A 10,746-nucleotide genomic window follows, 5' to 3' on the forward strand; every position below is an offset into this window, starting at 1 on the left:
TGATGATGCCTGTTTTTCCGGGTGCCCCGTGGGTGCCAAAGTTTGGGGGGCCGGATTCGGAGCTTAAATATGGGGATTGGAAGGAGCAACTGCAGGGGCTCATATTATATGCTGGGCAGACCAAACAACAGAAGGTGCATGTTGTGATGGGTGCATTAACTGGTGCAGCTAAAAGGCAGATCAGTGTGTTACCTGGGGAGGAGCGTAATACCACAGCCAAAATCTTTGCAGTGCTTGATGGTTTTATGGTTGTCGGCAAAAACCAGATGAGGCTGTGCAATCTTATGTCCTGAGCTTGAGAGAGCTCCATGGCAGGCTGCAGCAACTCGACCCAGATGGAGTCCCCACGGATGGCCACCGAAAGGAGCAGTTTCTGCTCAGACTAGAGGAAGCGCTAAAGAGGCACGCCCGACAGCACCCAGCTGGAACTTTTGACCTCCTTCAACAGGAGGTCTTACTGCTGGAAGAGGATGGATGTGGGCACCCATGGTCAGAGGTAACCTGTACAGCTGTCGGGGGGGGGGCCAGTAACCGCTCTTTTCAACCACAGAAACCTGATTGGAAAGCCGAGTTTAAGCGGGAGATTATGACGGAGCTTAAGGACCAGCTGAAGGACTGGACACAGGAACTCCTCCGGGAGCTCCAGCCACAAAACGCCCCAGAGCAGCCCAGACACACCCACCACGAACCCGGATGGCAATCGGGGACGCCTGCACCTTCAAACTTGTGGTCTGCAGATGGGAGGCCGATTTGCAGGCGCTGTCACCAAGTGGGCCATATTGCTCGGTTCTGCAGGAGTCGTGATCAACCAGCACCTTTAAACTAACGTGCCCCGCTACTGAGGCTCGGGCAGTGGGGTTAGGACAGGAGCAAAGGTTGGAAGAGCCAGCTGAGGCCCTAATTGGGGAATGCCCACATGTTGAAGTGAGGATGGGGGGAGTTAGCATGACGGGACCGTTGGACACAGGCTCCCAGACGACGCTGATGCAGCACAGTGTTTTCAGTCAACACTTCCCAGCACATGAGGTTAAAGAGCTCCCAACTATGATCAGACTCAAAGCTGCAAACGGCCTTCGTATCCCTTGTTTAGGCTGTGCCATAATGGATTTTGTTATTGAAGGCCATGAGATAGCCCAGCGAGGAGTATTCATAGTGGAAGATGAGTTCTCGTCTAATCCCCTCATTGTCGGCATGAATGTAGTACGAGCATGTTGAAGTACAGTGTTTCATAACCATAACGGTCCAGCATCTTTCTCCTATCAGAATCCAAAGTTTCAGAATGCCTGGAGAGCTGCTTTCGCTCTGTGCCGCAGGACTGAGGTGACCTCAGAAGATGGCTTCCTGGGTTATGTCTGGCCAGCTCACTGCCAGGGGATCACTATACCAGCCAGAAGCGAGGTTGTGGTGTGGGGCCGGGCCAAAGTCGGGCCACGAGGGGGTGACTACCATGGGCTCGTAGAGGCACTCCAGGAGCCCGGTGCCATTTCTGTAGACCGGACTGTGGCTGTAGTCAAGCAAGGTCGACTCCCTATTCGCATCCGTAACCTGCATGAGTTTCCGGTCTCCATAGGGCGCTACCAGAAACTGGGCAGGCTGTTCCAGGTGGACGAAACAGATGTTCATGGAGCGCGTGATGTTGATCTGAAACTTGGTCCTGATAATGTGGTGGAAGTGAGCGTGGTGGACGTGTGCAATGGGGTGAAAGAGGACCAGGCCTTTGAGGTACTGAAGTTGGCTGACCGACCGGATCTGGACCTGGAGGAGCAAGGTCAGCTGGCAGCTCTGCTGCAAAAATGGGAGAGTGTCTTTTACACTCATGAGGAGGATTTTGGGCGAACTGATGCAGTGAAGCACTGCATCCCCACGGGTGACGCAACTCCCATTAGGGAACGCTTCCGACCCCTGCCACCCTTGTTGTATAAGGACATGCGAGCCCTCCTGGCAGGTATGTTGCAAAAAGGCATCATTGTTGAAAGTTCCAGCCCCTGGGCAGCACCTATTGTCATGGTGAAGAAGAAAGACGGCAGCTGGAGGTTTTGTGTTGATTATAGGAAGCTGAACGCTGTTACTCATAAATATGCTTTCCCACTTCCTAGGATTGAGGAGACCCTGACCTCGATGACCCAGGCAGAGTGGTTCTCCACACTGGACCTCGCAAGCGGCTACTGGCAAGTGGAGGTGGACCCAAAGGAGCGGGAGAAAACTGCCTTTACAACCCCAATAGGTCTATTTGAGTTTCAGCGCATGCCCTTTGGCCTTTGCAACGCACCCGCCACGTTTCAGCGTTTGATTCAGCAGTGCCTCAGTGGTCAGATTACAGACTCTGCTTGTCTACTTGGATGACATTATTGTGTATTCTCCTGATTTTACTGTGGGACTATGGACCTCTTTTATTGTGTTTTTATGTTTGTTTTATTTGCATGCTTGTGCTGTGATTTTATTGGTTGCTGTGGACATTTTTTTTTAAGTGAGGCCATTCCCACTACCTGCAGTCTTCAGAGGCGAACATGAGTGCACCTGAAGCCAATCGGACTAATCCGGGCTGCAGTGTGGGAGGGAGAGATCCCAACATTTAAGCAGGGCAGGTGTGGAGCAGGAGGGAGCACAGCAGAGGAGACGAGGCCAGTCCACGCTGCACAGGAGGAGCGAGGCAGTGGAGTGGGACAACACCGAGAGGGCCGACAACACGACCCGACGGAGACCGCCAGCACACAGCTCCAACAGCGGCAGGGTCTGATCCCTGCCTTGCCTGTGAGTAGCCGCTGTTGAGAGGGGGGGTGCTACAGGGGCGGTGCAGCCTCGGCTGTGGGGGATCGACAGCCGTGGGCTCTTTCCTGGCCGTGTTGCGTCTGCCTGCAGGGGGGTCGCTGCTGGTGTGACCGGACCATCCGCAGAGGAAGCGGGAGTAGGAGCCACTGGCCGACGATCCAGGGTGGGCTCATACCAACGTCCCGGGTGGAGGTCCACACGAAATTTAACCAGCGCAACGATCAGAGGACCTGGAGCAGGATCCTCAGGGATTGACGACGGCTGTGGTTTTTTTTATTTTTTGGGAGGACTAATCCTATTTTTAATGGAACTTTATTTGTAAACGGTCTTTTTTGTAATAAATACACTGCAATTTTAAGCTTGTTGTTATTGCACTGCTCACCCCTGGGTCAGAGCCTTGGTTAAACGGGTCCTAGTCCCTCCACTAGGTGGCGTTGTCGGAACAACTTTAAATTAACTTATTTGTAACCCCCTCGGCCACATTACCACCCACCTTAAACATCTGGAGGAAGTGTTTGAGTGTTTGTGGAGGCATGGCCTGAAGCTTCGGCCTGATAAGTGTAAATTACTCCACTGACAAGTGAAGTTTTTGGGGCATGTGGTAGACCAGAGGGGAGTGATGGCAAATCTGGAGAAAGTGTCCGCTGTGGTTGACTGGCCAGTCCCCACCACAGCCAAAGAACTGAAGGCCTTTTTAGGATTGGCCGGGTATTATAGACGTTTTGTCCTTAGGTTTGCCAAACTTGCACGGCCTCTGAACTCTCTCTTGGTTGGCATTCCGAATGATAAACGCCTCAGTTCCCGCCCCTTAAGTTGGTCTCCCGAGGCCCAAGTTGCCTTTGACAACCTGAAGAATGTGTTGACAGACGCGCCTGTTTTGGCCTATGCTGACTTCTCCAAGCCCTTTGTCCTGTACACAGATGCCAGTCATCAAGGGTTGGGAGCAGTGTTGGCTCAGGTCCAGGAAGGTAAGGAGCGAGTGATTGCATATGCCAGCCGGAGCCTGCATCCTACGGAACGTAACGATGCTAATTACAGCTCGTTTAAATTGGAGCTCCTGGCATTAAAGTGGGCAATTGCAGAGAAGTTTAAAGATTACCTGACTGGAGCGGAATTCATTGTATATACGGACAACAACCCTGTTTTCCCACTTACAGTCTGCAAAGTTGGGTGCAGTGGAACAGTACTGGGTGGCCTAGTTAGCCCCATTTAACTTCAAGGTCAAGTACCGTGCTGGAAGGGAGAACACCAACGCAGATGCCCTCTCCCGGTTCCCTGTGACTTGCCCTTCATCAGAGTGGCCGTCCACCAGCACTGCAGGAGTGGTTGTGTTGGCTGCGGTGGGGCAGGAGGAAGACCGTCCAGGATCGAGTGACAGCTGGGTGGCAGAGCAGCAGGTGGATCCTGATATTCAGACGCCAAGAGGTATGTGGAGCAGAGATTTCTCCCCCGCGGCCCTGAACAGAGCACCCTCACTGTCGGAGCCAGGAGACTGTTAAAGCAGTATAAGAGACTCTGTGTCCAGGAAGGGATTCTGTGTCGCCAATTCATTGAGTGGGTGTGTTGTTTGCAGCCTGCAGAAGGACAGAGCAGAACCAAGAGCTCCATTGAACCCGGTTTCCGTTACGTACCCACTGGAGGTAGTAGCTCTTGATTTTCTCTCCCTAAGTAGGCCGGGCGACTCGTATCAGAACATTTTAGTTATGACAGACATGTTTACCCACTATTCTTGGGCTGTGCCCACTCGTGACCAGACAGCAAAAACCACAGTACGTGCCATCTGGTCCCAAATAATACAGACATTTGGCTGCCCCGCCCAATTTCATTCTGACCAGGGCCCAAATTTTGAATCAGACCTGATGAAACAACTTTGTAACCTGTACGGGGTGGCTAAAAGTAGGACCACCCCATACCACCCTGCAGGTAATGGGCGGGTAGAGAGGATGAACCAGACTCTGCTCAGTATGCTCCGTACCTTGGAGGCTGAGAAACAGAGTAGGTGGCCTGAGTACTTAACAGAATTAGTACAGGCCTATAACAACACAGTGCACACTGTTACCGGATATGCCCCGTCCTATCTGATGTTTGGCTGGCACCTCAGGTTGCCGGTAGATATAGGGTTGGGCGTGGTGCAAGAGAAGCCAAACCATGGGGTGGTAGGCTGGGTTTGGGATCACCATAAAAAACAGGGACTGCCAACGTTTGACCATGGGGGGATGTGATAGGGTTGGTTTTTGTTTGATGCATGTTTTGTGGTTTTATTGTGTGGTTTATTTATGGTTTTAGTGAAGTTTTTATTTGCATGCACTTTTACCAACAACCCTTGAACGCACCACATGCAACACTGATGAGCAGCATCCACAGCAGCTGGGTCTGGGGAGAGACACTCTCAATTAACAGGACTGGCAGCAGCTGGGGAGGCAGGACCTTCATGTCTTAGGGAGCAGCCACAGAACGAGTGAGGAGGCGGATGAGAAGGACGACCTGAGTCAGCGCTGTCGAGACCTTCATCTGAACCAGGAAGTCCAGACACCTACGGAGACTTCGACTACCAGTCCAATAAGTATTATTTTCTGAGTGAGGAGCGGCAGACTCACCGTTGACAGCAGGGCCACGGAGGAGCGGCAGACTCGCCGTCGACAGCAGGGCCACGGAGGAGCGGCAGACTCGCCGTCGACAGCAGGGCCACGGAGGAGCGGCAGACTCACCGTCGACAGCAGGGCCACGGAGGAGCGGCAGACCCACTGTCGACAGCAGGGCCACGGAGGAGCGGCGGACCCACCGTCGACAGCAGAGGACTGGGCAGGGTTTTAACTGTTTTTAAAATAAACCAGTGTATTTTTTTAACAGAATATTGTGGTTTTTTAACCTGCTCCCCCTGATCCAAAAGGACCTGCATTTGGAGTCCTAGGCTCTTTAACCTAGGTGGCGTTGTCGGCATTTTAGTTAGTGATTTTGGTGAGTTTTTTTTATTATTATACATGCTTCTCACGTCACATTGACATCTCCTGCTGTTCTCGCCTGGACTGATTGTCTGCTGAGGCCCTCAGAAATGTATGCTGTGATCAATCCAATGTCTTCAAAAGCTTGTAACATCCAAGATGGCGGATGTCACTGGAGGCCACGACTATAATAAATAATTAGAAATTGGCACTGAGAGAGCGCAGACCTCCGCCACAGCTCAAATTAGTCGCCAACAACAATAAGAACACCATATATAATAAAACAACATTGTGATTGGGGGTGTGATTGGAGCGGAGCGCTGTGGTGTGCGGTGCCTTTCTCGTCCTCTCACCCTCTCTCCCTGTGTGTGTGTGTTTATCCGAAAAGGAAAACTGAAAAGCAACATAATTTGTTATTTTACTTCATTTTAATTTGAAAATTGATCGGATTCTCTCGTATTTTCCGTTCCCGACTTCCTGTCTGGTGCGATCTGCTCTGTCCAGCTTTACAACTGGTGGTCCAAGGCGCAGACCACGGAGAAAATAGAGAGGAGCGGATCGCCTGCAGTCCACAGCGCGAGCGGCTACGCGCCTCCTGTACGAACCGTCATAGTTTAACATGGGCGCCGATCTGAAACTCGATGTGCGGCGCTTCCACTTCCGCCCGCGGGGCGTCCTGTGTGAATCAGGCGTTTGTCCCCCCATGTTGGCAGGCCTGCCCAACTATGTGAAAGACTGCCCTATCTTTCAATGATAAAGAATCCTTTAAAAAATTCCTGGATCCAGATAGTGATCCAGATCATCACCAAAATTTAATGGATTCTAAGTTAGCCAAAGACCCATCTTTCCATAAAGTTTCATTGCAATCTGTCCATTACTTTTTCCGTAATGTTGCTAACAGACCAACCAACCAACCAACAAACTGACGTGATTACATAACCTCCTGGCGGAGGTAACAATAAATGTCTTCATGGATCTGTCTGTTTGTCTATGGTGCCTTCAGCTCTTGTTAGGCTGCTCTCAGTCAAACATACAACACTCACAAAAAGTCAGGGATATCAGGCTTTCAGGATGACCTTTAAATGCATGATAACCTTCACAGGTGAATTTATTTTGACCTGTTTCAGTCCTTTTTGAACAACTTGCTTGTGGTAAAATTCACAACAGCTGTTTGATGCGACTGAATGAGATATTTGATTTTTGTTTTTACGGAGAAAATCCAACAGATCCATATGAGCGAACATACGTAAGCAACTGTGGAAAGGAGAAACTCCCTTTTAAAAGGAAGAAACCTGCAGAACCAGGCTCAGAGGTGGAGGCTTTCTGCTATTCCGGCTGGGGTGAAGGACAGAAAGAGAGAAACAAATAGGACAGACATTGATTCTCTGTATCAACTCAGTGTTGCTGAGCTCAAAGCAGGTGAATAAATACAGGAGTCCTCAGATGGAGATCCTTGGGGATCCTGAAGAGAGAGAGAGAGAGAGAGAGAGAGAGAGAGAGAGAGAGAGAGAGAGACTACAGGAGGGAGAGAGTTCATGGACTAGAAGAGACAATGGTTAATGCAAAGCCGGCCTATGGCATAGGAAGCATAGGCAAATGCTAAGGGTGCCGTCCATCAGGGGGTGCTGTCGCACCAGCAGCATAAGTAGGAAAGAAAAAAGATATGTTTCTGTATTTTCCTAAGTAGTTGTTCTAAATAAGCGAAGGCTATTAAACAATAACACTAGTCTACAATATTATTTACGAAGTCGCCCGTGCCCCCTGTTGCCCTCCTCCCACCTTCACGGCCCGGTTCGCTCCTTGATAGTTTCTGGATGTCCCCCATAAGAATATCAACAGACGCCAAAATGACCAGAGCTGTCAGGAAATCCCGGGACAAAAAACAAGAGGAGGAGAAACGAGACAAAAACGTAGGTAATGTTCCATGGAATTACCGTATTGGCCCGAATAGAAGACGACTCTGATTATAAGCCGACCCCCATTTTTCAAATATCATTTTGTGAAAAAAAAAAACATGTTGAAGACAATAAGGTTACTCATAAGAGAACTTTGTATTGTACAATTATTTAAACTCAAAAACTCACAACAGAGATAACATTTCAAGTGATTTAAGATAAAAAAAAAAATTACTGCAGCATTAAATAAAAAATATATTATCCTTCTCAAAACAAGCAACAATAAGCAACAATTAAGTACCCTCAAAGGTTCAATAACTGCATTAATGATGTAAATAACTTTATAACCATCAAATTCAAGTTCTGTTCAACTTTATGAACATTAATAATTCAGCCCTCCGTGAATGTTGGATTCAGTTTGGCCTGTAGAGAACAGTTCTTCAGAAAGAAAGCAGGAGATTTCAGCAGGTCTGAGCTTTTATTACTTTCTCCTGAAGGCACTGTAAAAGTGAAACAAACCAGATATACATATAAGTGAACAAATACACAAGATGTATCACAACACACATCACTGTCTAAAAACAAAACAATTATTTAAAATCAAAACCGCTAGCTCAATGCTAACCATTAATGGAAACGCCATTAACATGCTAACGGAATTAGCATCTGCGTTGAAATTTCAAAACAAACAGCCAAACTAACAAGTATAAATTTCTCCTCTAGTCTGAACATCAGCTAAGTATATTCGAGTACTTTCAGGCATATATTTTCGTGCTGTTTGAAATGAACCTTCGAAAAACAAACACCAGCCACACTTGCTCAGTGTTCTTCTCACACTGCTGTAGGCTTACACTCTGTCCAATTCACTACCTCCCCCTAACGGGGTGGCTGAGCCACTGCATTAAGCAGAGGCAGTACAGGTCACTGGTACTTTGGCTCCATCTAGTCCTCGATTATAGCACGACCCCATTTTGAGAATACCATTTCTGGAAAAACAATATCGTCTTATATTCGGGCCAATATGGTATGTCTCTGTTGCGAGCGTAACCAGGATTATGCTATGTGGCTTGCTAATCACAAATCAATAAATAGCACACTAGGTAACTGTTTTAAGGGCAGTCAATACTGTGAAGGTGCTTGTAGATCATGAGGATCACTACTGGTACTCCCACCTTACATTCCTCAGGGAAATTTGGATTAGATCATTTTAACAGGTGTTTATTTTTGTTCCTTTTCTTTTTTACATTTTTATTGCCATCTGGTTGCCTAACGTTTGCCCTGTTGGTAATAGTCACTTTTCTACCCATATCTTATAGTTGTGAGCCTAGTTGTTAAGTGCACATCAATAATGTTAATTGAGCGGCATCACATGAGAGGGAATGCTGCTGTGATTGTCAGCACTGCTGTAATTCGGTCAGATATGTATTATAACATCGCATTGTGCTGTTCAGCATTCCACTGGAATGACAATAAACTGAACATCAAGTTTGCAAATCAGTGAAAGGGGCATTGTATGTTACACATGCACTCGATAATGAACATCATCCATGTATCTCTCTTTTTTAATTATTTCATTTAATTTTGTTCTTGGAATCATATTTTTTATGATTAGATACTCAGTGGGGTCACATACTCTTTTCAGATGAACTGTTGAAGTTTTTAAAACCTCCCCTGGACTATCTACCACATCTGCTGCTGCTGCCTCCACCTCACCAACATAATCCACCAGTGATGCAGCAGAATCCTGCAGAATCCTGATGGTGCCTCCACCTCAGAATCAAGTGCTCCTGATGGTGCCTCCACCTTCGAAAAAGCACTCCTGATGGTGCCCCTACCTTAGAATCAAGCACTCCTGATGGTGCCTCCACCTCAGAATCAAGCGCTCCTGATGGTGCCTCCACCTCAGAATCAAGCACTCCTGATGGTGCCTCCATCTTAGAATGAGCACTCCTGATGGTGCCCCTACCTTGGAATCAAGCACTCCTGATGGTGCCTCCACCTTAGAATCAAGCACTCCTGATGGTGCCTCCATCTTAGAATCAAGCACTCCTGATGGTGCCTCCATCTTAGAATGAGCACTCCTGATGGTGCCCCTACCTTAGAATCAAGCACTCTTGATGGTGCCTCCACCTCAGAATCAAGCACTCCTGATGGTGCCTCCACCTCAGAATCAAGCGCTTCTGATGGTGCCTCCACCTCAGAATCAAGCACTCCTGATGGTACCTCCATCTTAGAATGAGCACTCCTGATGGTGCCCCTACCTTGGAATCAAGCACTCCTGATGGTGCCTCCACCTCATGAGACAATGCAGAACTTTACCTCAACATGTGGGCTGCACTGAGAACCTCTGCCACTCTTCCTGTTCCAGTGGCTCCTGCTGAAAGAAGCTTGATGTTTGATTTTGTGTCATTTATACTTCATCTTAGCTTTTCAAATTGTGTTTCATACATCCATTTTTTTTTGCATTTATTTATCAATCAATCAATCAATTTATTTTTGTATAGCCCAGTATCACAACAACAGTTGCCTCAGAGGGCTTCAAGATGTTACATTGGTTGGTAAAAATAAAAACAGTGAATCAGCATAATGTTAATATGTCAAATTCACAGTAACGAGACAAAACGAAGCAACCACCGCCTTAGACCCTCACATGCGGCAAGAAAAAACTCCAAAAACCCAGTGGGAAAAGAAGAAATCTTGGGGAGAACCAAGATTTCTTCTATCTAGAATGTATTATCTTGCTGACTATGCTCATTGAGAATTTGCTTTTTTAAAATAAACAAATTGTCAAAGACAAAGCTACCAAGTTCCTTGTGAGTATACAGTTTCCCCTGTTGATGCTAGGTGGGTGCCACCTAAAACCTTGCCTAGGGTGCCGGAATGGTCAAGGCTGGCCCTGGTGAACAAGTTCAAAAGACAAGTGGGAACAGGCATCAGTACATATTCATATGTCTTCACTCCAGCCACTTCCTGAGGTGGTCTGGCATGCTATTGATCGCATCGGCATAGTCATGGGAATGATATGTCTTGAAAGCGCTTGGGAACAGCAGTGCACCCAGAAAATATGTCATTTTCAGTGGTGTCTGGTGGAAATTTTCTTTGGTGGGGCACTTCATCATTCTTCAATTTCAGTCAATAGT

This window comes from Salarias fasciatus, chromosome 13 (assembly GCF_902148845.1).
Source record: "Salarias fasciatus chromosome 13, fSalaFa1.1, whole genome shotgun sequence".
Classification (NCBI taxonomy): domain Eukaryota; kingdom Metazoa; phylum Chordata; class Actinopteri; order Blenniiformes; family Blenniidae; genus Salarias; species Salarias fasciatus.